Consider the following 26,968-nt stretch of genomic DNA (forward strand, 5'->3'; position numbering starts at 1 on the left):
AAAGTTTCAGGATATTTAAAATTTGAGATTGTATTATGTAAAATGATGAAAAAGCCTTAGTAATCTTTACAGTGCAGATACTGATGAATTCTTTCCTAAAAGTCTCTCAAGATGTTAAACATGTTTTTGTCTTTTCTGTCTTATTTAATCCTTTACTGTCTAAATTCCTTTTTTTCTCTCCCTCTAACAAAGTGGGTGGTGAGCATTTGTGCAGCCAGCTCGCACATCCATGCTGTTGAATATAAGCATGTTGGGCCCCACAAATTCATTTATATAACGAGTGTTTGTTTTTTAATTGCTTACAAATGTGTTTTATTTTTAGCATGCTTCTTTCCAAACATGTCCTTAGATGCCTGTTCTTGCACATTTGTGTGCAGGTACATACGAATCCATGTAGTGAGGCCAGAGGTTTTACACAGTGTCTTTCTTAATTGGTCTCTACCTTATACACCGAGGCAGAGTCTCTCATTTGTACCCAGAACTTAAGCAATTGGCCAGGCTATGGGAGGATGTATCTGCCTCCTTCCCAATGATAGAGTTATAGTAGCCAGGTTTGTGATAACCAACTGGAATTTGTGTGTGTGCTCAGAGTCTAAGCTCTGGTTTTCATGCTTGCAAAGGGAAGACTTTATCCATAAGCAGGTTTCAGAGCCCACTAAGCAAAGTGTTAGCAAGATGCCTCCTCACCAGCCACCCACCAGTGACTGTCTCATTTCTCTAGTATCTATGGCTGTCTCATGTTTCATTGTTGTTGTATCTTTGAAGACAGAAATTTAGAGTCGCCAAAGCTTTTCCTTAGTATCTTCCTCAACTGTGCCATGACTACTTACACTACTCACAATGTGCATCTTCCTGAGCTACAGCGACAATTTGAGGGTATTGTTGACCTTCTGCTAAGCCATGATTTGACATCAGCTACATTCTTATTTAAATTACAGCAAAATTTATCTTCTCATTAATATTTAAAATTCAAAGTTCTCTATCTGTCTTAGTTACAATCTCTTGTTTTTAGCCTTACTTATCAATACCCATGACATTGCTAGTAAATACACACACACACACACACACACACACACACACACACACACACACACACACACATATTTCATATTAAAACCTGAACCTAAGACTTCATACATGCCCTAAGTCAAGTGTTCCACCACTGAGTTATATCCATTATATTCAATTTTATAAAATAATTCAGATGCCATGACATGACAGGATGATTCTTCAGATTACAGGGATGTATAATTAGTTCTTTGTTGAATGTATTTATGTGTTTAAAAGGCACTCTGTCAATCCAGAAGATAGGTAATCCAGACTGGAGCCATGGCAGAGAATTTCTAAAGAAGTCTATGAAAGATCTGAGTTACAAAGAACAAATAAGAACTGAGGAAGAAGGAAATTAAGACGGTTACTAATAGAGTGTTGGATGCTAAGAACACATATTTTTAAAGCAATTCTAGGTTGCTTCTTGGAAGATTCAATACAAGATTTAGTCACAAAGCTAAAGCCATATTTTGGGGTCAGATTTTGATAATTTTGTAACCAGTATTCAGAAATGTTTTTCTTATTCCCAAGGTGCTAAAATATTTTAATTAGGATCATAAGATGTGTGGTCATTCACCTCATGTTTTATAAAGAAAATGGGGACAATTTACACAATGGAATCCTGCTCAGCTATTAAAAGTATGGAAATCATGAAATGTGCAGGCAAAAGGATGACACTAGAAAAGATCATCCTGAATGAGGTAACCCAGACCTAGAAAGATACACTTGGTATATACTCATTTATAAGCGGTTATTAGCCATAGAGAACAGTATAACTGTAACCCACAGGCCCAAATAAGCCGAGGAGAGTCCAAGGGAAAAATGCTTGAATCTCACTCAGAACAGGAAATACAGCAACCTTCCAAAGTAGATGGAGGGATGAAACTGGGTGGGATATGGGAGGGTAACAGGAGTAAGGATCCAGAGAAAGAACAGAAATGGGGTGGTGGGAATCTCTGGGACAGAGGAGGCTCCTGGGAGTGACTCTAGCTGAGACTCCAAGCGATGGGTGTTAAGGAGCAAAGAGTCTGAACCTCCCGTATCCAGGTGAGACTCCCAGCGAAAGAAGGCAACACCAACTCACACACTAAAACCTTTAACCCAAAATGTGTCTTTTCCACAAGAAGTGTAGGGAAAAAGACACAACAGAGATTGAGAGAATGGCAAACCAGTGACTGGCCCAACTTGAGACACACTCCACGGGAGAGGGCTGACCACTGTCAGTATTGTTGATACTCTGCTATGCTTGCAAACAGGGGTCAAGCATGATTGTCTTCTGAGAAGCTTTCTCAGGCAGATGATGAAGACATGCAGCGACCCAAGGCCCAGCAATGGGCAGAGCTTGGGGTGTGCTGTAGAAGAGTGGGAGAAAGAGGGAGAAGGAGCTGGAGAGGACACCACAAGAATACCTACAGAGTAATCTAACCTGGGCTCATGGGGACTCACAGAGCCTGAACCACCAACCAAGGAGTTTGCATGGACAAAACCTAGATCCCCTATGTAGCAAAAGTTCAGCTTGATCATCATGTTGGTCCCCTAACAATAGTAGGAGCTGTCTCTGAATCTGCTACCTACATCCTGATTGCTTTCCTCTAGCTGGGCTGCCTTGTCACTCCCAGGTGGGAGAGGATGTACTTAGTTCTGCAGGGACTTGAGATAACAGGGTAGATTGGTAGCAATTTGGGGCCTCCCTTCTCTGGGAGAGGGGCGAAATGGGAAGAGAGGTGTAGGGGTGGGACTGAGAGGAGAGGAGAGGGCTGGGATCAGAATGTAATATGAATACATACATATATACATACACACACATACATACATACATACATACATACATACATACATACATACGTGGAGGGGGAATGATGTCTGGAGAGGACAAATTAAAAGTGTTTGAAAAGCAATAGATGTTTAATAGAGAAAACAAGTTAGAAAGCTTTGGTGTCTTGAAAACTTTGGAAAATTGTCTTCCTGGCAGCAAAACTGCATTGTTACTGCTGAAACCCAATGGGTCATGAACAATAGTTTTGGTAATGAAAATGGATTAAAATATTTTAAAAAGCATTTCAAAAGAACATGGAACCAGTCTTCTAAAACATAACAATCAGTGTCTCACATATTGCAACAAAACACAAATGCTTTGAGTTCATTAACAGCCAAGGGAAACACATTCTAACACCCTAGCTTTTTCTTCCGATTTGTTAGGTAACACTTCTTTGGTACTTGATTAGGAATAGAAATGCCTTAATTTACTGCTATGTTATATTTTGCTTTCCAATTTAAAACAAAAAGGTAGAGCTAGCAAACTCAGAGTCTATTCACAGGCAGATTTTTTTTTTCAAAAAAAAAGCAAGGATTATTGGCCAGTTTTTAATTTCTTGCCTCATAATATATACCATATGTGAATGCAGTCTTTACAGCAGGGATTAAAGAAAACACTTGCTGGGTTGAATGTGCATATTATGTATCCCTTCCCCCTTCACAGATTCTGCAATCTGTCTGAAAATACAAGTTTCTTAATTAACAAAAGGTTCATCTAGGATCTTCTATATTTTAATTTAAAAAACCCAACAGATAGACAACACTACCAGTGTATGGGAAAGCATCACCACTACCTACACAGTGTTCGAAGTATCAGTTTTTACTGGGCTACACTCTGATGTGCGGAAGAGGATGCACTCAGGGTGTGGCCCAGGAAGTTTCATTACACAAGCTTTGCACATGATTCACAAGTATTCTTTAGTAATAAGGATAGTATAAATGGTCAATCTAAAGGAAATTTAATAAAGTAAAATGAATTTTGCTCCTGGGAATGCCTTGCATTTTGATAATAAATATTACTAAAATAGTACTAAAAACATGTGGGCATTGATTGAACCTTATGTCACCTTGTTCATATAGTAACAGTGTATGGAATATATATCCCATTAAAATCTATCATCTGTCCATATGGCCTCTAAACCAACAGAGGTGACATCAGCTCATCCAACAGGGTACACAGTGTATAAAAGGCAGCTAGTATCATAGATTTAAGGGATTTTTGCAGAGTGGGTAAAATTTAGCACACAATATGCAATAAAACCCAGAGATAGAATCCAATGACTCTGGGGAAAAATCTTAATTACATATTTTTCTTGATTGCACGAATATTGTTAAATAAATTAGTTATGTGATACAGATAATTACAATAACTAAACCAGTTATTCAGTGTAATGTATAATGTGGAGAAACTGACTAGAATGCTTTATGAATTAAAAAACAAAGTTTTTTTTCTTGATGAAAATCAAATAAAAATGTCAAACTGCTGCAATCAGACATTCTACATATGAATATTCATTGGCAACTGTTCATGGCAGATTTATGAATTCTTTCACCTGCTGTTAGGAAGAAAAAGGAAAACATTAAGTTGCCAAATAAAGCCATTAACATAAGCTAAAAGAACAAATATATACACAGATGGGTGCTGATCTTAGAATTATGCAATTATATCAAAAGTGAACTATTTCTTTCATATTGTGAAAACATTTGTTTTCTACATGCAGGCTACAAAGGTTTGGAATTTGAACTAGGTAGCCATAGGCAGCATCCTCTCTGGCAGATTATGGAGGAGAGACATCCAAACTCTATCACCTTGCTGGGGCTTTGTAAAGATATTCATTAGCACTCTAAGTGATATGTAAATTCATGCTCCTTTCTTTGGATGCCATTCACATCAACATTCCCCACATATTGGATTATTTTGCCCTAAAGAAAAGAACTTGATTAAATTTGAGGGTGTAACTTAAATGGATGACAACTGACTACTTTGATTTGTCTTGAAGTTTTAGTAATGAAAAACCATATAAAACATTCACTTAGGCCATCTAGGTTTCTGAATTAATTGTGTGTGGATTTCACTTCATGTGTGAAATATGGTCTATATGAATCTTTTTAGTATTTCCTGATCACTACCTGGGCTGGAGAGCTACAAAATCATCATTTACAGAGGCAGTTTAACATATTCCTTTGTGGACAAGGAAGTGGCATCCAGAAGCAATAAGCACTATATTTTGAATTTTGATTATTTTCTTCCAAATGATATTATTCTTATTTTGTCTGGCTACTCTTTGGATTGCCCTTTTGGACATAAATACTGGCTATCCTCATATATGTAGTCTTTTAAATAGAGAGGAATTCTCTCTCTCTCTCTTTTTTTTAACCTACATTATAAATAGACAGACTTTAACAGTAACGAACAACTTTTTATGTTAGCTAATTACCTATTGTAGAAGTATAACTGGTACTCCACAATGAATCTGAGCTGTATTTATGCCCGTAAGTGTAGGACTTTGAGAAAATACTTGACAAAGCAGTCTTTAGTTTTCTACTACAAGAAACATTAGCTGGTTGTAGGATTTGCTGAAGGAGGCGGAGGCAGGAGAATCAAGGTCAGCCTGGGCTACATTTGGATAACAATTGAGTTGTAATCTGAATAAATTAATAAAATTTTTTAAAAAGTGAAAAAAAAAAAAAAAGAAACATTAGAAAAGTGTTGCAGAGGTCTAAAATAAGAATCCACAAGACTCTATAGAATTCAAAGACCCACGAGATGAGAGCCTCTCCCCTTTGAGTTATATTACTAGATCTAAGCAAAGCAGACTTAGTCCCCAAAAGTTCATTCATTGTTGGTGACAGTAGACTTTGGTGGCAGCATTACTATGTCATTCACTAACATGTTTGAAATTAAATATGCATTTACCATGTAATTAGCAATCCCACTCAAACGTATTTAACCTGTATATAAATTGAATTCATTCGAAGCTTTTATTGCTTCATAACTTGTAACATCAAATTAGTCAATGCTTGAAAACAGATTACATAAATTACTGTTCATCCTTAGATTATAGTTATTAAAAATGAACTATTGCATTTCCATATAAACTAAGTACATTGGTATTCCACTGTGTTTTGAAATTAAAGATGTAAAGGATTTTTTTTGTGTGTGTATAGAATAGTTCGTATAGTATAATTTGGAGAGAGAGAGAAAAAAGAGAAAAAGGGAAGAAAAAAGGAGAGGAAAAAAAAACAGGCAAGATATTTCAAGATATTTATTTCTTGTAGCCATCCCAAAGCCCTCCAAGATCCCTAATCGTCCATAAATCTCAAAATTCAAAACAACTAATTTAAACAATGACTTAAATAAAGAGAGTAATTATTGCTCATGCTCAGCCTCAAACTATGTACAAAGAACGACTCTACCAATCACTTAGAACAAGACTTTAAAAATAAATACATGTGTTGGATTGAAATGCTTGCTTATTTTCTAAGCCCGACTATGTCTTGGAAAGCAGTGCATTTAGGTCCCAAGTGGCTATAATCGAGTTTCAGTTGAGTCATTTTGCTTCTTGACAGCTTTTTGATCATCATGAGAATAGATTTTAAATACTAACCTAAGGGATAAGAGAAACTAAATATCAAAAAGTTATGTTATATGCCAAAAGTTAAATGGAGGATTATTTGTACTTTAAGACATAAATTTCAATATAAATCCACTGAGTCTTAGACAGTATTGTTCAAAATGTAGTCATTAAGACTCCTTGGATGCATGCAGTTGTATTTTAAATGACTGTAAATTGTTTATAATCAATCATACTTATGTGTGTGTTTGAACATATAATACTAGTAGATAGCTGAAATGCTTTGACATGTGCATATAGATTAGTGTCAGTATTATATTTACCATAATCCTGACACATTTCAAAAATAACCCTAATGCTAATGTCAATTGCTGAGCAAATAGGTAAAATATCTGTAAGGTGTACTTGCTAAGGTTAATGTAGAAATTATTACAATATAATGAATAATCCTCAATCATTCCATTGGTAAGTTACACTTCACAAGGTGTATTGTCTACCTTTCACATTCCTGCTGCTTATCTAGGACGTTCCCATGATCAAAAGTTGCTTTTAATGGACTTGTCTGTGGATCTCATTTTCTCTATCTTAAAATATTTGAAAAATAACTGACCATCTCCTTGCTCAGACCCCTCTGATAGATATTCTACAACCCTCAGGCACTCATTACCCTTGAGATGAAATCACAATCTTTGACCACTCCACAGGCAAAGCAGCTTAAAAACACTATGACTAGAACACATTGACGTCCTTCCTAGACAAGGGAGTGGCACAGCCTTGGCTGTTAGGGGGTTGGGGGACTTGAGTGTAAGTGGTTTAGGACTTTAATATCTGGGGAACAAATACACTCTTCACTTCTAAAAATAGAAGAAAAAATGCCAAGCTTGGAGGTCCCTCCTCAGTGGATAGATAAGAATATTCTTTACATTGATCTAGGGGGCAATGGAGTCACCAAAAGCCCCTCCTCGCCCCCAAGTTTGTGAAGGAAGCATGATTGTGGCAGGTAGGCAGCCACCAACCATGGGCTCTATTTGGAACTAATGGATGTAATCAAAAGGTATCAACTCAAGTTTTGTGTTTAATGCGGTACCCTAGGTGACTCTTCTCTCTTAAATTCTCAAACGTCTCCCTTTCAACCCTATTCTTCATTCTAAGTGTGCTCTCAACTTCCCCATCTTCCTTTTGTTCCTACGGTAGAAACACATGATGCAGCTGGTGACCTTCAGGTTCTCAATCTGCCATGAAATCTTTTCCTAAATCACAACAGGCAAATGGTGTTAAGATGTGCAGCTGAATGCAATCACTTGACAGCAACTTCATTCAATTACATATGACATTTAACTGATGTTTTTTAAATGTATGCCGTCTGGTTCATTTTGGATAGTATCTAAAGGAGTGATACCGTAAAAAAAAGTCTACAATAAGAATAGTATTACTTTCTAGCTGTCTTATCCACTATAGAAATGTGCACAGACAAGGTATGTAAAATATGACTAATGATAGCAAGTAACCGAATTTAAATTTTACTACATTTTTATTGGCTCAGAAGTTAATGTTAGGTGCAACTAGTTTAGTATCTACTGGATAAAATTGCCCTGATATTTTTCAGGCAGAGCAGATATTTAATACATTTTTTCAAGTGAGAAAATACAGTGTTTCCCATTTTTAAAAAAGAAATATCTACCTAAAATATGGGTTTTCACTTTGGAAAGTATTAGGGAAATATTTAAGGAAGGGAAAATTCCAAGAGTTTCAAACTAAAACATAAGTCCTACAGGGGACTATAAGCATCAACATGAAGAAAAGTGTCCTTGCTTCAGAACCCTCTTTTTTTTTCAAGAACAATTACTTCTACCATTAAGGGTCAAGGACTTAGGTTTAAGCAGTCCAGCACCACAAATTAGCACATTTCATATGCAAGAAACAAATAGTCCCTTCCTTTATTGATAAGACCAGAGAGGATAACTGGTGCCCCAGACCTTAGCACGACTTAGAATCAGGCACATGAGTCCTAACATTGGCCATAACTGGAACAAAGAAAATGTCACTGAATATCCCAACTTTGCTTTTGGCTTGAATAATTTTTGTTTTGATAACTGGCGTACCAGCCAGTATATGGATTTTGTGCTCAAAAGACAAAGAGTGCTGTAAAGAAAGATGTTCTTTACAGTTTTAAGAATGTCTGTGTGAAGCCAAGCGGTTGTAGTGCATTTTTTTAATCCCAGCACTCAGGAAGCATGGGAAAGAGGATCTCTGAGTTCGAGGCCAGCCTGGTCTACAAAGTGGGTCCAGCACAACCAGGGCTACACGAAGAAATCTTGTCTCGAAAAACCAAGAAAAGAATTCTGTGGAGCGGTGTGGTCTCTGGTAGGTTTACCTCGAAAAGTTCTGGAGGTGCCAGCGAGATCCCCAGAGACTGAGACACTGGATAACTCAGGGTGGGGGGTGGGGCTGTCTGCCTCAGACCCTCTCTGAGGCTATAACAGAAGATAGTTCCTAGTGAGTGAGTATCCTGAGCCATTCCAGAGCACCAAAAATTTTTATCAATCCCACTTCAGAGACCCAGATACCTCCACGCTAAAATGTGAAATTACAAAAAGTCATGCAAATCTGTCACTTGGGGCGGGGGTAAATCTGTTTATGAAGCTTTCTGAATAAGACACTTTCCGGGGTCTAGGTTTACAATTGTGTGCGAGCATGTCCAGCTTCTTCAGTCTTCCGTACGTTAGGAATGCGCTCTGCCATCTGGGCTCCCTCGCTGGGCTCAGAGTCTGTTTCTTACAAGGACATTGCTCTCCTGTTGTGTTGTTAACTTCTCTTAGGTCCAGTGATCACCAGCCATTACGATCTAGTCTGTAACTTCCTTTCGCAGATTCTTCTTGAGTGTAAATTGAGGATGAGAGGAACAAAGTGACGCCTAAAGGTTCCACAAATACTAAGTTGTGTACTTCAAGAGCCCAAGTACAGATGGCTGGTTTTATGTGCAAATTTGCAGCCTTTTCATATGTGTGCCTCACCAAGACCTCTTTACATCTATTTGATGCTGATAGCTGAAAAAAATTAGTATTGAACCCCAAAACGCAAAGAGAGTCTAACCTACTTTTTGTACAACAATATTTAGTGCTGAATTATAAATTTTCCCTAACGTACACAGCTGATCTCTCTATAACCTGAACCTATTTAATGTCTTGGTTTGCATGTGCCTGGAAGCAGATATCAAGGCCATGATGAGAGAATTTTATTCCTGAGTGACATAACACACCGGACGGATAAGAATTCGGGCAGTATGGGGTACAGCAGTCATTAAAATTGGTTGTATTCTGAAGGAAGCAACATAGATGTGAGCAGAAAAACAAATAGACCTGAAAAAAGAATATACCATTCCCCACCCCATCCATCTTTCTATTGTGAGATTCTGAGACACAATGTATTTATTCTTCAGAGTTGGCAGGTGAGTATAGTCTCCACAGATTTTAAAACAGGATTCCATGTTATTTCTCCACTGGGAAATTAAATATTCATCAAGCATAGCTCATGTCTACATTATAGTACAGTTTTACTTACCAAAAAGTAATGCATGCATGTATTTTGTCAAAATCAAACCATAGCAAGTACAAAGCCAATTTGCAGAAAGACCTAAAATACCTTTGGGCAAATATACGGCTTAATGTCACAATTAAAAAAACCTCCCATAATTTTTCTTCAAATACCAGTTTTCTTTTCATTTAAACATTTTAAGTGTTCTTCTTACTAGCCATAGAAACTTCGAGCACATAATATGACTCTATCACAGTGTCTGAAGATGTATGAATTCTCAGCACCCATTGGTGGTTGAGTAAACCCCAAGTAGACTAAATCACGATGCATGGTCCTATCAGTTCTCCTATAAAGGGGGGTTCCCAGAAAGCCGTCCTTCTCCCTGTCTCTGCCCTGTGAACACAGAGCAAGCAGGTGCCATCCATGACACAGGTCATAAATCCTCACCAGGTGCATTTTCTCTTCCTATATTGCTCTTGAACTCCTCAGACTTCCCAACTGTGAATAAACCATTTTTATTATTAACAAAGTATTCATTATGGGGAAAATTTTAAAAATAATTATTTAATTAAAATGTAATTACATCATTTAGTACCTTCTGAGAACAATCTGAATCAACTTAGACAACTGTATAGAGGAGCAGTACTATACGGAAAATTGGCCGAATTGGCAGGTTCAACTGCATCGGCCCATTTCTTTCCACTTGTGCAGAGAGACCTTGTTTTTGTACTTTGAACTCCATTATCAAGGTTGTATTTATACTCACAAATAAAAATGTCTATAAATTAAATTACTTTTCTATCTTCTTAAACTTTAAACAACTATCTATTACATAAGAATAAGCATGACTATTTCTGAACTCCTCAGGGATCTCCTTTGATGTAGTATTTATTTGTAGAAGCATTTCACACACAGTATATCAATAGATGACTAAAGAAATTCTTACACAAGAAGTTTGAGTCATATAGGATGCTGTTTTACTCCTTCCTGAGAAAGGAAGGAGACAGAATGGCTTCTTCTCAAGTGATATTTCAATAGTAGGTCAGTTTTAATTCAAGTATAATTTAAAAAATCTCATGTCTTATAAGTATCAATATTAAAACATATCACCTCTCCTCTCAACTTAGTTTCACAATTGAAATAATATGTAAACTATTCAAAAGGGTCAAAATCTCAGAAGAAATTGGAATTTTCCTTAGGAAATAAAAATTTGCATTTTTAGTCCTCTATTTTACTACCAATAGTACTTTTGCTATCTCTTAGACAGACACTATCTGAAATGGGAACGTGTAATGTTTTGGTTTCTTAAAAAAGAGGAGGAAGAGGAGGAGGAGGAGGAGGAAAGGGAGGAGGAGGAGGAGGAGGAGGAGGAGGAGGAGGAGAGAGAGAAGAAGAAGAAGAAGAAGAAGAAGAAGAAGAGAAGAAAGAGAAGAAGAAGAGAGAGAAGAAGAAGAAGAAGAAGAAGAAGAAGAAGAAGAAGAAGAAGAAGAAGAAGAAGAAGAAGAAGTGATCCAAAAGAGAAAGGGTGTACTGAGAAAAAGTACTAATTAGCCTGAACAATGGAAAGAAACAAGTTTGACAGATCTAATATCCAGTCACACTTATACTGGCCACGGTTAGAGCTCATGAACAGTCATTTTAGCTAAGGATAATTTTTCAAATTATCAGGATTCATGGCTTCCTTACCAATGCTAATAAGAACATTGTTTTTTTTTTTTTTTCCTTTTAAAACACAGTACTTCATTTGTTCAAGGCAGGCTTTAAGTCAGACTCCTGCAACAACCTTGAAAGTGCAGGGATTACAGCTGCCCACCTTGCCTTCCACAAGTTGACTTCTCACATGGTGTTTTGTAACTACAGTTTGCTACTGAGACAGCTCATTTAGGTTGATAATTCTTAGGTATTGATAATAGTTAATGTTTGAATGATGAATATGGAGAAAAGGTGAACTAATTCTAGTCTAGTGTGAACTGCCAGTCCTGATAGCTGTTATGGTAATCACACAGTCCAATGCCCATGATAGTAGTATTTCAGTTGATTAGAATTCTGGAATTAGGTCAGATATTTTGATTTATATAGACACTTGTAGAAAATTGCCGAAGTATTTAAATGTGTTGCTTGCAATTCTGAATATATGGCAAACAGAATATGTGTTATGTTACCTTATCTTTTAATCCAAAAGTTGATATATGAGAAAGAAACAAAAAAGAGAGTGCTTTTATATGTTAGAAGACCAATGAGCACATGTAGGACATATTTAACAAAGCAAACCTATATCTCCAAATCAACCCTGAGTTTGCTTCTATAAAAAGGGTTATTATTGACATGTCCAGCTTTAAGGGCCACTGAGAGTGAATGAGTTGATTGCTGTACAATTATCTAATTCAGTTCCAGGAAAGACGTGAATCACAAGGTCACTAGGCATCTGAAGCGAATTACAGAAGCAGACCTGTATTGGCAGAAGAGCTGACTACAACGGTAACTGATGGCAGACAACAGATTCTCTCTCTCATAGCTCCCTTAGCATTTAGTAAAAAGTGCACAACATTTTGTATTTCTAAGCCAGAATGACTAAACAAATAAGAGTAAGGAAGACTTAATCATTTATTACTGACTATCTACGTTTACTTGATTTCTAAAAGCCAGCAAATAGCTCAAAAGTATTAGGCATTTTATAGTAGTGAGAATAACAAGATGGACAGCAGTGTTTCTGATAAATATAAATACAGAATCTTTATATTTTATGTAAACTCATATGAAAAAAACACAAAGTAAACTCATGTTAGAGATTTCGCATTTCTTTAATGTCTTAGTTCACCTACTTATAAAATGTTGAGTTGTTTAGTGTGCACAAATAATGAATATAATCCCATTACTGCAAAAGTAAATACTGTGTACAAAATTGGAGAAGAAAAACATACTCACTGCAATCAGCAACAAACATTCTATGTAGGATACTTTTTTCCTCAATGCCCATTCTCTATGTGTAAAAGAACTGTCCTGTTTGTTAATCATGAATGCTTAGGAATAATGTCTATGTCAATTATCAATGAAGTATATCACACACACAGGCCACACATACATAGACACATATTATACCCATATATACCATACATGCATACACCACACCATGTACACATATACAGACACATACACACACACACACACACACACACACACACACACCCACACACACACACACACACACTTGTGCCCCACTTACGAACACTTTATGATTGGTTGCCTATAGGGATACAATGAAAGGTGTGACAAATTGAAGGAGAAGAAATAGCGTAGATAGTTTTATTTTGGACTCTATCGCCTCTCTTTAACTACTATTACATCGCAGTAACTATGCTACAGGATAATCTATTGTTGAGCATTTAAATCAGGGCTTTGATGATTGAGTCATGAACACAATCATTAATTTTCACAGATACGTTTTGGGAGGTAACTTTTCCAGCACTTAAGAGGAAAGGAATTAGAATATAAAACAACGTTTGGAAATTCCAAAGGTTGTCAAAATTAATTGTGATAAAAGCCAAGAGGAACAAAGGAAGGCTATTGTGTTGACCGAACAAAAACAAGGGAGCATGAAAGTGGAGAGATTCTTCCTAGGGTGAGGTGTGGTTAAGGGTAGAGCACAGCTGAAAGCAGAAGAAAAATCAACTGTAAGTTTACAAGGTACTTCAAAGGGGGAGGGGAGAGTCTTTCTTCATGAGGATGTGAGCATTACAATAAGCTTTAACCAGACCTGGTCCACATTTTCCAACTGTGAGACCTGTTGTTACCCAGATTATTTCTTGACCTCTTTTGAAAAATAAATCTCCTTTCTTAATTAAATAAGAATGATTGAGATACTTATGTAAACCTACACTCTAACATCTAAATCACTAACTTAATGCTGGTTGTTAGATTTTTTTATGAGGTGACAAAAATCTCAAATAGTGGAGAGCTTCTTGGCTTTTATAAAGATTTTGTAGAATGTTGAGCACAATGTAAAGGACTTATTGAACACCCTCTATTACAAGGAGATGTTGCATTTGATTTTTTATTTTCTTTAAAAGAGAATAATACATACAGTTCTAGAAAGCATATGGGAAATGAAAAATTTCCAACTTCTTATTTACTTGGCAGTTTTATTTTTAAACCATGAAATTTGTAGAGATTTATCTTAGCCAATTTTTAAGATTCTGTTGGGCTTTGAAAGATTTAATCGTTAAAGTTTCAAACGTTCAACAACTACAGAATGTGGATCCTGCTGAAAATAATCAGAAAAGGTTTAAGTTAATACCATTAGGTCATTATCTTGAAGAAGTCTTGCCATGGCCCTTCCATTTTATCTCAGGTTTTATTGTAAATTTTTCATCCAAACATCTTCAGTTGTTTTTTTTTGTTCTTGGCTTGAAATAACTAGTGTCATGTTAATTCAACTAATGCAGTAAATAAACTATAGTTTTCTATTTTATGAAGACTTTAAAAATGTCCAGTTTCTCTACTTGTGAGGGATTCAGATTCCTTTGGAAATTGTCACCTTTAGAATTTTCTTTTAAAGTAGATAATAGTTTCTCTATAATAACTTCTCCATTATTTATACAGATTTAACATGGGAAACCATTTCTCATGATGAAGTAGTTTAATTTGCATATGTGGTTTACTATACACACAGGCATTTCTGTATCTTCTAACCTATTGCAGGAAGTTCTTGCAGATCTAGAAGAATTTACATTAAGATGGCTTTGTAATGTAAAATCTGTTCGGTAAGATTAGAGAACCATATTTTATTCCCAACGGACTATACTGTTATTTTTAACAGTTGCATCAAAACCAACTCATATTTACTCCATTGGAAACAATATTGCAGTAGATAATTTTAACCTCAAATAAACATGATATTTATTCAAATAATGTAAGTGTTGACGCAACAGCAAAATCGATGCCAAAGTCCCTTAGCAACAGAAATCAGAATGCTTCTAAAGAGACTCACACTATTTAACTCCCTAAGCTAGCTACAACATGTTAAATTTAGAACTCAAATATTTGAGCTTGATTAACTTAATAAACCACCACTTTGTGTTCTGAAACTAAAAAGTTACAAGTCTCATCTTTTTCTTTTCTAATCTACCATTCTGTGTCACAAGAATGTCAGGTAACATCAATTCCTAGCTTTCAGAAAGCATTAAAGTTATGTTCTACAATGTCTCAGCATATAGTTGGAGTTAACTACTTATACAGTCTGAATGTAGACACATCATCTAGACTGGGATCCTGGGTTCTTCACTTCCAATAAGTCATCACTTGATCATCCTTCTGCTACACTGAGAAGTGAATAATGTCCCAGAAGACACTAAGATGGGATATTTTAATAAATCTTTAAATTACTGCCAAAGATATTGATATAAAAACAATCCTTATATATCTGAAAACGCAAATAGAACATAATTGAGATTATGCCCATAGGAAGGAATTTTTAAAATTTTAAAAGTTAAGAACGTTAAGAAAAATGGCACCAACCACAGACGCTGCAATCTGTTTTCTAGTTGAGAGGCAGTGACAGTTTCAGTTTATCATTAATAATCATAAAATATTTATTGGGCCAAGAGTTTAATGCGCTATAGATTCCCTGCATTATATTGATATTTTGCTTTCTATAGATGCACTAAAAATTCTTCTGGAAGCATATTTTGAATTGAGCACAAACAAATATACATTCGTTTTAATATACTTATCATTATATAATTGATATTATGTAATGTTTCATAAATAATATCTGTGATGCACATATATAACAAATCATAAAGGGCAAAAAATGTAGCTGAAGTTTGGATGACACTTCCACAGATATTATTGATTATTAGGCACCATTGTAAAACCTAAGTGTATTTGTAATAAAAATTGAATTTTAAAACAGGAGTGATCACCAGTTTTGTAAATGAAAAAACTTACAGCAAAAGTATTGTTCATGTGGACAAAACCACCAGGAATTTTGTGGCCTGAATAAGAAAACTGAGATAATATCTCATTCATGTATAAGTGGATGATGAAAAGTTTGTCACTGCTGACATTAAGCTTGTAATAACAGTAGTAATGATTCTATTAAGCTGTTACTGAATACCAAGTTCAGGTCAAGCATGTGTGGACAGCAACACGCAGGCTGATTCAGTCCTCACTTATATCTGAAATGTAGACTGTCCAGAAAAATAATAATGACATTTAGGATGCTTGTGGCTTAATCCATATTCATAAATGCCATTTCAGTATATAATTGTCCAAGCTTACACTTACAACCCACTAGAATGATACTCAAACAGAGCTTCTTATCATTGTGGTATGTGAAATCGATGGATGGTGTTGGGTCAAATTTGCACATTAGACAAATAAACCAAACTATAAATATTACAATGTTAGTGTAATGCTTGGTCCAAAATTTGAAGATAATAGACCCAGGTGAGGACAAGTTGTGGGGTAGAAAAGGAAGCCCTGCTTATAAAAGCAATAGTCTGAGGAAGGCTTGCAACCTTCTACCTGTATGATCACCTTGGACTCTGTCTTTCCTACTGTCTATGCAGTGCTTTCCACAGTGCCACTGATAGTATTAAGCCAAATATTACATAGCACTATTGTGGCAAATTAAGCATTCTGTCTTTTTTGGATTCTTGACAGAATGTTCCAAACACATCTTTTCTTTTGCTGATGCTGTTAATTGCACAAATGCTCATGTCATCTTGTTTAGACTGTGGTTCCCTCATGTTTTGACTATCATGCTGCCCTTATGCTGGTCTCTCTGTTGACAGACTTCAGCTGCTACACACTGTGTCTTGGAGCCTGATCAGCTTCAGCTGAAGCAAGTAGATGGCTTATGCTCCAGCTAGCTGCCAGACACAAATTTGTATTAAATTGTAGCTTTTAATTATCTTCAAAGATTATATATATATATATATATATATATATATATATATATATACATATATACATACATATATGGAAGATGCCCTTTCTCCTGTATATTTAGAAATGTCTAGTAAATCACATCCCTCTTCTTTTACATGTCCAATTAGGTAGCATTAGAAAACACCAATGGTCCTTTCTATTATGTCACCAAGAGAGTGGCCTTTTTTATAAAGCTACCATTTATCTTTTATTAGCAGTTTAAGACTGATGAAACTGGATTTATTACATGCACAGTAAAAGAGAGACGCCAAGGATGTCAGAGTTGCTAATGCACTTTCTCTCTCTCTCTCTTTAAAAAAGCACTTTTACAATCTTCACCCAAACAAATCTTTTGGACACTAGCCAGTTTAGCAGGCATTTCTCCCCCCCCCCCCCCACACACACATCTGTGTCTTGCATATCTTCTGTCTTGCTTCTTCTCTTATATTTCTAATTTTAGTTTATACAGATAATGAGGAACAAATACCAGGGCTAAAAATACAGGAATTATTTTCTTTGTGTGTGTATGCATAAAATTTGTGGAGGTTCACCAGTGTTTGCATGTGTATGTGTGTGTGTGCTGGGTGTGTGTGTGTGTGTGCATGCTTGCACGTGTGTGCATGAGTGCGTGCGCACAAGTGTGTGTGTGTAGGTCGAGACCAGAGGTGACATCAAATGACTTTTTCTTCACCTTCTTTTTTTGTGACTGGATCCCTAACTAAGACTAGAATTTGCCAATTTTCTTGACTGGCAGGCCAGCAAACCCTGCTGTTTTATGTGCGTGTTGGAATCTGACTCTCTTCTTGAGGCTTATGTTGCAAGCATTTTACCAACTGAATGATCTCCGAAGCCCAAACAGAGAGGAATTGACCAGTTGTACAGTAAGGTATAGGAATCCACTGAGGAGGTCATGAGCTCTGTCTTGACTTGATCACACCTACTCTGGAGTCCTGAATGCCATGATCACTTCTCTGTGATACCACAGCATTGCCCAGGTTTTATCTCATTATTCTCAAGCCCAATGTCACACTGATAGTTACTAAGATTATTTTTCTCCTCTACCATGCTTCTACATTTAGAATATTGCAGGCCTTGTCCCTAGTTATCCTTTGGAAAAGTATGTTTGCTCTGGGGTGGAGTCTCAGTGGTGTGTGGCTACAGATGGTTGCCTTCAGTAGTAACAGAAAAGCTGGGCCCCTTCACTTCACCACTTGGTTTTAGTCAAGGAGGGAACTTGGATTTTGCCCCTGAGATTTCCTCCAAAAATTTAGAATCTAGGGGAGCCATAAAGGTGGAAGAGATACTTGGAAGTCTTTAACTAGTTAGAGAGATGTTTACTGAAGCAAACAAGCTGTGAGCATCATCCAAACCTGGACTCATTTCCATCTCCTGCTCACAATCTGCCCACTTGGTCTCCTCTACCCCTTTTTTGTTTTTTTCTTTCAAAATTTTCTGACATGTCATTATAGTTACAACTCTTTTTTTTTTCTTCTTACCTTAACAAGCATTTATTCAAAGATCTTTGAGTACACCAAGATGAGGAGGTCTGTATTTTAATACATTCTTAATTTAAATTTTTTCATAAGAGTGAAGGGCCATATAATACCAAGAAAAGTCTTTAGTTTGTAAACCTTAGATACTCATGAGCTTAAAAAGAAGCACTAGGCTCTGCTCTCTAATATTTTCAGTCTTACCTAGTTTGCCAGTTGCTTTAATCTAAAGACATACTACTTGAGTCCTCCGTTCTCCTTTGCCTCTTCTTCCTGAACTCCATGTATATTCTTGCCTAACTACCTCCCCATTTTAGATGATACTGAGCCCTACTTTCAAGGCCTAGGTTAATAGTACACTAATATTTCTCATCTGCATTGAAGTTTGTTTTCACTACCAAATCAGTTCAACACTCATTCTCAAAATCGCTGCTATGCAGTACAATAGTCAATAAAGATCCTGAGGATTTTGAACTCAATCCTTTGTGTTCTTAGTGCTTTTGTCCCGTTTTATTCAGAAAGTGTTACTTTGGGTGACCACCATCCCCTACTCTGCCTAGTTTTGTTATTAAAAGCTAGAAGAGAATACAGATTGCTTCTAGTCACAGCACTATTTAAACTTTCAAGAAATGACCCAAATGGATGATTTTATAAACTGGCAGTAGCTAATGTTTACAGAGTGTCAGTTAGTGTAGAAAAGTGTCAGTCAGCAAATGTTTCTCATAGATTGGATGTGATATACATGTTCAGTTCCCTTAAGACCTATCAGGAGACTCCATGTTTATCCACCACGCTATAGTGATGAAAATTCTGAAGGTAATGAATATGTGTTACAAAGTCAGTTTAATAGCGAGTATTCTGCCTCTAGAACATAAACACTGAACAGCGATGCCTTCGTGCGATTGGAACAACTTATGGATACAGGTAAAGCAATAGGAAACCTTTAACTTACACAGTGATTTAAAGCTTTATCACTGCATTGACCACAGAATGGCTTCGCTTAAATGTTCATACAAAATGTATTATATTTTTAGACATGATTTCACTAGGTTATCCTTGCTACCTTGGTACTTGCTAAATAGCCCACAGTAGCCTCAAACCATGGCAACTTTCTTATCTCAATTTCCTGTAATTCTGGGATTTCAGTCATGTGCCACCACAAATACCTTAAACAAAGTCATTCTGAGAAGAACTAGAAGGGTTGGCTGTTATCATGACGTCAGTGCTGTTTCAAGGAACCTTCTCTTGGACCTTTCTTTTCCCAATGTGCCTATATTACTTCCGCACCTGCCTTTCATATTTTGAGAAGTGCGTGATATCAGTATGCAAATCCCAACACGTGGACTTCACAGGTGATAGTTTGTGAACATTGTGCACCACAGTGAAACACTTTGTTCAGTTCAAACTATTGCTTCCTTACCATTAAGATCATCACACAGAAGGCTAGGGAGAAACTCTTGATTAAAGAGCAGTGAGGACACCACTACAATTTACATGACCCGTGAGCAAACTCTATACAGTAGTAAAATGTTGTAGGAGGGATTATTAAAGGAAAGGGAATAATTCAGATGCATATGAAAGGTGATGCATCACCAATGTCAAATAGTCTCCATTTGACAACTTCCCTTAGGATATTGCCTTTGTTCTTAGACAATAGGCCCAGAGTTACTTACGGTAGGGATACACTTAGGGTAATTTTCTAAAGTCAATGATAAAATGCTTAGCCTCTCTCTCTCTCAAAAGAACCAGTCTTGGTCTCAAAAGAGCTAGTTGTTTCACTGTAAATTTTTTTAAGTTTAGGACTTTTAGAAAACAATAAAAAAAAAGTCAAGAAATGACTGTATGCATAGAAAGAATACTGAATAATTTTTAAAAACTATTTGTGGCATAGAAAGTCCAAATAACTTTACTTCTGTAGTGCCAATATTTGCATTTATATGAAGCTAAAATTTGTATAGGTAGCTGATGTGCAAACAATTGTCTACAAATGGCAAGAACATTATATAGAACAATTTAATTATGAAAGACCAGAAGTTTAAATAGGTAACAAGTACTTTGAAGAGCCTTTATTTTTTGAAATTAGCATTAAATATGATTTTTGATAGACATTTTAAAATAAAATTATTAATGCATATTCACTGTATCACAATATTTCCATTCATACACTTACAAATCTTTGATCTTAAAAATCATCCCACCACCCTCTTACATTCATCTACATTCCCACTGCCCCTGTTTTTCTTTTCTTTGTAGTCAATTTCCTACCTTGAGACAATATTTGTTTTATTATTTTAACCTCTACTGTGATATTTTTTTAAACATTCCTTACTGATTATTTGAAGTCAACATATTACTTAATGGTTTTCTTATGTGATTAGGTAATGTCTTCCATAATCTATAAACCTAAAGTGTTTATATTATGGATCAATTCAAATATTTAATGTGAAATATGAACTGCTTTTTCAATTTACCTTTCTTTGTTCTACAAATCTTTTGTAAAATACATGACATGAAAATATACAAGAAAATGCTATATCAAAAATTTGTTATTCAAATACAATTCCATCAGAGGCTAACTTTAAATTATCAACTTCATGTCAGGGAAACAATATGCAATATCATATAATATGCAAATGCCAAATTTCATATTCAGATTTTAATATTTGACAAAGAACATTGTACTGTTGGTGTATATAATATTAAATAAAATTATTTGCCAAACATAAATAACAGGTGTTTGAAGAATATTCCAGCCAAGAACAAGAAGACCCTCATTAAACTGTACAAAGAATATTAATCAATACAGACATTATTCTATGTTATAACACAAGCCTAAATAAATTCAAATGAATTCAAGATTTATATAATATTTTTGGCCACAATAGAATTACATTACAAATCAATAAAAGAAAGATATCTAGAGCATCCACAGACATTTAAAGGTAAAGCAAATAACCTGCAAGCTGCATAAAAACCAAAAGGAAATTTCAGCATAGTTGAGGTAGTCAATGAGCTTCTGAAATATGTGAACTGAAAAAATATAAAAACAAAAAGTATTTATTGTTCTATCAAATTAAAAAAGAATAGAACAAAATTATAAAAATGAGGCCTCACTTGGTTTGGAGCTATTGGGAATTGATAGCTTCTGGGAGAAGGGAACTCAGCTTTCTTTAAGGAGCTGGCCCCTCTAGGCCAACTGCTGCAATGGATTGCCCAGCCCCATCAGTTTATGAACATTACCAATTGACATATGTAGATTATTAAAGAGAAGAAACAAATGGTCATTGGATTGAGATGGTTTGGAATGGTGGTAGGCAGATACCGAAAGAAAAAAGAGGATAAACAGGGATGATGGGACCTAAAAACATGCAGATATGAGATTGCAACAGAATTAATAAAAAACACTATATTGAGAAACAGAGCCAGTCATGCCTTTAATCCCAGCACTGAGAAGGCAGAGGCCGGGGGATCATTGTAAATTCGATGCCTGCCTGGCCTACAAATAGAGTCCAGGGTAGCCAAGGCTACACAGAGAAAACCTGAATTTAAAAAAAAAGAAAGAAAAAAAGAAAAAGAAAAAGAAAAGAAATAGAAAAATAGGGTACAAAACAAGCAAGTAATTGAAAATTGATATATCTGTTACCCTTAAACTTTAAAATTTAAGACTTTAGAAATGTTACAGTATATTCTAAAGTAATGAACAAAGTATGGAAGAAGGTTTGGTCATTGATAAAATGTGCATATTGGTGTTTTTATTACTTATAAATTCTATATACCATTGCTTTCATTACCATCCTTGTACACTTTGGCTCAATTCACTGTTTTTTATTTTTAATTACATTCATGTGCTCTATAACTTAAAAAAATTATGTAACCCTTTCCAATATGCTACATTGACAAATGTTTATTTTAGATTTTTATGATGAGTTTCGAATTTCTAGTATTTAAGTCATTTTTAAAGTTTTTCCAGACATAAGATTCAGTACCCTATGGAGACAAAAGCATCACTTTACTGTGTAAATGCTAAATTCAGTGTTCTTGGTAAATGGTCGTTCTGCAAAGATGTTGGTATTCTAGACTGATGATCATTTGAAATAACGTTTTATTACTTAAGGACAGTTGCTTTGGGATGTATAGAATTGTGAAAACATAAATGTACTTTAATATTTAATTATGATTCATAAGATCTTCATAGGCTGTAACACCAATATTTTAAGCAATATATTCTATGTGATTATTTATAATATACATTATATAACATGTGTATATATATTGTGTGTGTACATGTATGTTCAGTTTTACAGAATTAAAGTATGAAGTGTTTTGTCCATTGGTGAGATTAAACCTGTTTAGAATGCATACATATTTCCTCAGTAACATGTACTTTATAAAAATTAGAATTGGCAACTATCATAATCTATATAAACTGTATCATAAAACAACTAGCATATATTTTTACACCCTTATTATCGGGAAAAAATGGCTCTCTCTTTTTCTCTCTCTTCCTCTCCCCCCTCCTCTCTCTAGTTTTCTTCCAGACAAGGTTTCTCTGTGTAGTCTTGGCTGTCCTGGACTTGCTTCATAGACCAGACCAACCTAGAACTCACAGAGATCTTCCTGCCTCTGCCTCCTGGAGTGATGGGATGACAGGCATGCACCACAACACCTGGCTAAAAAATGGTATTCTACTATGTCATATATAAGACATAGTACACACTTTCAATTTGTCTTAATGAACTGAAAAGTGTTTAGAATTTATGTACTTGGAAATATATACCTCTTCTTCTAACCTCATATGTTAAGAGAGAGAGGAAAAAAAAGGAGGAGTGAATGGAAAAAGGTAAGAAGAAAACAGAAAAGAATATAACGGGGCAGGAGGAGAGAAGAACACTCAAGTCATGGTGGAACGGTACACAAATGAACCATGTAATACATGCAGAATCCTCTGCAATTTCTCTTTTGGACAATGTCCATCAGCATTTCAATGTATATTTCACATTTGTGTTATGAATATCCATAAAGTTCTCATCAAGATGTTGTTAAAATGTATTGACTTCTCTAGCACTCTCACATATTCTAAGTATTACTTAAATAATTGTTAATTCTTCAATGTCTTGAGAAAATTTATTCTACAATCACTTTCAAATATAGCACTTTCACTAGCTCGCCTACCTTCTGATTGAAAGAGTATACAACTACACAGAAAATTTTATTATTACTATGTTAACTACACATGTGCTCTCATGGCAATGTTGTTTCCTTTTGTACAATGGGTAAAAAAGAAAACAAAGAAAATTATTTTCACAACCTGTGCCATCTATGTCTAACAAAGTTTAAAACTGCCCCTTTCATGTTACAAATGTCAGAACAGAAGGCTCAAGATAAAAATGTCTTGTTCAAAGCCCCATCCTTTATAAGAGTTAAAAAGTCCTCAATCCATTCCCGTGCCCCCTGCCTTCGACACTGTTCTTTGACATTGATCCTTCTCTGTCATACTGAATTAAGATATATGTATACTCTCTCTAGAATTTTACTTGACCAAAATCTTTTTTTCTCGCTGTGCTTTACTTGCTTTCAAAGCCAGTATTGATTCTGCTCATCCTCTAAGAATAATGTATCTGTAACTGAACAGATATGCAAAATGATAAAAGTATGGAAAAATGGAGAGGGCCTTCAAAATACTATAGAGAAAATATGCTTTTTGCTTTGTGTGTGCATGTGTGTGTGTGTGTGTGTGTGTGTGTGTGTGTGTGTGTGTGTGAATCTAATTTTCTCTCAAAAGAAAGCCATGGATCAAAACATATATAAATAATAAATATGAAAATCAAAAAAAGAATTGGTACAGCTTTAGGCTTAGTCTTGAGTACCACTAAAAACAACAAAAGGATATTAGTTGTATACTTCTAAAAATCAGTCAGTTTGTATCACAGCACTGTTTTAGTCAGCTTAACTGCAATTCTCTCTACAGTTTGTCTTAAATAGAATTATTTTTGTAGAGAAATATTGTGCCTGTACTTTACAGCTCTCTGACTTTCCACATACACCCAATGCTCTATTTCCAAAACTATCTCTACTAGTTTCTCTTAATTTCTTATCATTGAACCGATTTTTTTTTGCTATTTTCTAGTTATCCAAAGGTACCACTTGCTGTTTGTTGGACATAGAATAGCTTCAAAGTTTCCATGTCAATAGCATGACCTTTAGCTAGTGTCAATAGTAAGATATTATCAAACTGTAAGGATGCTAATTTCATCAACTGATTATAGATTGAGAAGATTATATGAAAGGGGCCATTAGTAGATGTGGCTGGTCAGAGAAAGTTGATCCCTGGAGACATGCTCTCTTTAGGCTACTACATGTCTCTGGTTCTTCTTGTCTGTCTGACTGCTTTCAGGCCAGAAGAAGGTGAACTCCTATGCTTTGTCACATCCTCTCTACATGATGTTCTCCCTCATGACACATGGGCCAAGAAGTGGTGAGAACAAGTGACTGTGCACTGAACCAAAGACCTAAATAAATCCATGTTGTTTTATGGTTACTTTGCCAAAATGAAGATCGACAAGCATACACAATCTTGTAGGGCTTATTTCAACTCCAACCTATAGTTGACAGGAAATATTTGCTTTTGGAAAAAACGTTTACCTTATAAACTAATTTTTATCTTCTTTAGCATTTTATGACATAATAAATGTGTTATTCCTCAATTGTTTTATGCATTTTGTTGGTGTCACCACAACAAAAGTTAATTTCTATAGGGCAAAATACATGGTTTAAATAAATTCTGAAATCCTTGTCACTAATAGGTGTGCCATAACTTTGTATTGATTTTAACAGAGAACAGGAAATAGCCTGCCATAATGGCTCAGTCTTCAGATTCTATGCTTATTTAGAGACACTTTAAAACTAAAATTAGTTCGATAAGTCTTAACTTTTCTTTGAATATAACAGGGAAGTGTTTTAATTAATTCATTGATTTGTGTTAAATTTCTTTACAGTATTATATAGAACATTTCAGGGTGAAAGCATTAAATGAAGTCAATATTATTAATTAATCTTATTGGTCATCATGACACTTGTCTTCCTAGACTTTTTTTTTTTTATTCATTTTACCCTTTTCCCCGTGTACAGTGATTAGGCAATATCCAAGAAGCTGAGCTCAGCCCACACCTTCTGTTTTATGGATTACTTTGACTGTTTTTTATAAAGTAAGTACTTATTTCTATTCTGACAAATTCTAGTAATACTGACTAACCCCTGGCTACAAAGTCAGTTCCAAGCTCACACGTTTGGCTCAACATTGATTTTGCCTAGAGAAATCTTAAGTATTGGAGGTATATGATCCAAGAACTCTGCTGGTGTGCCCACTAATTAATGTTGGGGTTTTAATTAGATGCAATATGAAGTATCATAACAGTAGTTTGTCTTGGGTTTGCTGGCTTAAGAAAATACTTTGAGAAGACATTAATTATGCTTACCTGGTATAGAAATATATATTCAAAAGGCTAAAAATAGATGATTCACATTTATAAGTATGAAACCTGTCACAACTTGTTAAAATGGAGTCTTTCACGTAGATGAATTTCCCTGCTCCCTTCTTTTTTCTGTTTTTTTCCAGACAGGGTCTCTCTGTGTAGCCATGGCTGTCCTTGACCTGCTTTGTAGATCAGCCTGGCCTCGAAGTCACAGCAATCCCCTGCCTCTGCCTCCCTGAGTGCTGGAATTAAAGGCGTGTGCCATCACGTCCAGCTAATAAGATGATAATAGTAAGGTATAGAATCTGGTATGTTCAGTATCAGATGAGCATAATGTAGCTTAAAACAGTAAGACTTGCCTGCCCCTAGAGGCCTTGCAGGTGTGGCTTCTGTGTCACAGTGCATCAGTAGGTGACAGAGAGGAGAGAGGCTATGTCAATGCTCAAGTGTTCTGACCTATGAACCTTCAAATGATTAGTATCCTAACATTGCCTGAAAAAAAGGTGAGCCTGAGATGACCACCACTCCGGTGTGAGGCAGGCATGGAAGGGACCCAGAACAGGGATCAAGCGAGAGACTTGGGACCGCAGCTGCAGTGGTGGGCTCATGGCTTGTGCTGCCACTAGGGGCCACATCTGGGTCTGAGGCCCTGCAGCAGCCAGGATCTGTTAACATGTAGATTATTCCTGGTCTGGGCTTCTGCCTGGGGATATGTTAAATCCTTAGTGCTGTGAACAACTGGGTAACATGGGACAGCTGGCCCTGAAAGCAAGTCTGCAGGGGACATAGTCCCATCCCCAGCCAGCTGTGTTGGCACGATGACAGAGTGATACCCTTTTGTCCCCTCACCATCCACTGGCATGGGGAGACTTGGCCCTGGGGTCTTGAGAGCGGAAGAGCGGCCCTGAAACTTGCCTGAACAGCACAGTAGGGCTTTCCCAGGTTCCAGGATGGGTGAAGGGTGTGGGAGTATGGGGAAGCACAGTAAGCCAGCCTTGTGGGCGTGAGAGCTGGGGAGCAGGTGGGTTTACCAGATCATATACATCTCAGGTCCAGATCCAGGGCTTTGAATTGGCCTACTCCAACATCTATCTCATTGATG

At 36.0% G+C, this 26,968-nt stretch overlaps 1 protein-coding gene and 1 non-coding gene across 2 annotated transcripts in view; one reads left to right on the forward strand and one right to left on the reverse strand.

Annotated features, from left to right (window-relative positions):
• The window catches only part of Robo2 (roundabout guidance receptor 2), a 1,234,122-nt gene that overhangs the window by 678,171 nt on the left and 528,983 nt on the right, over positions 1–26,968 (reverse strand). The gene's annotated exons all lie outside the window — the stretch shown is intronic.
• LOC127193473 (small nucleolar RNA SNORA17) lies at positions 26,225–26,356 on the forward strand. Its single transcript, XR_007831126.1, has one exon. It is a non-coding gene; the product is annotated as a small nucleolar RNA SNORA17 (small nucleolar RNA).

The sequence above is a fragment of the Acomys russatus genome, chromosome 8, assembly GCF_903995435.1.
Source record: "Acomys russatus chromosome 8, mAcoRus1.1, whole genome shotgun sequence".
Classification (NCBI taxonomy): domain Eukaryota; kingdom Metazoa; phylum Chordata; class Mammalia; order Rodentia; family Muridae; genus Acomys; species Acomys russatus.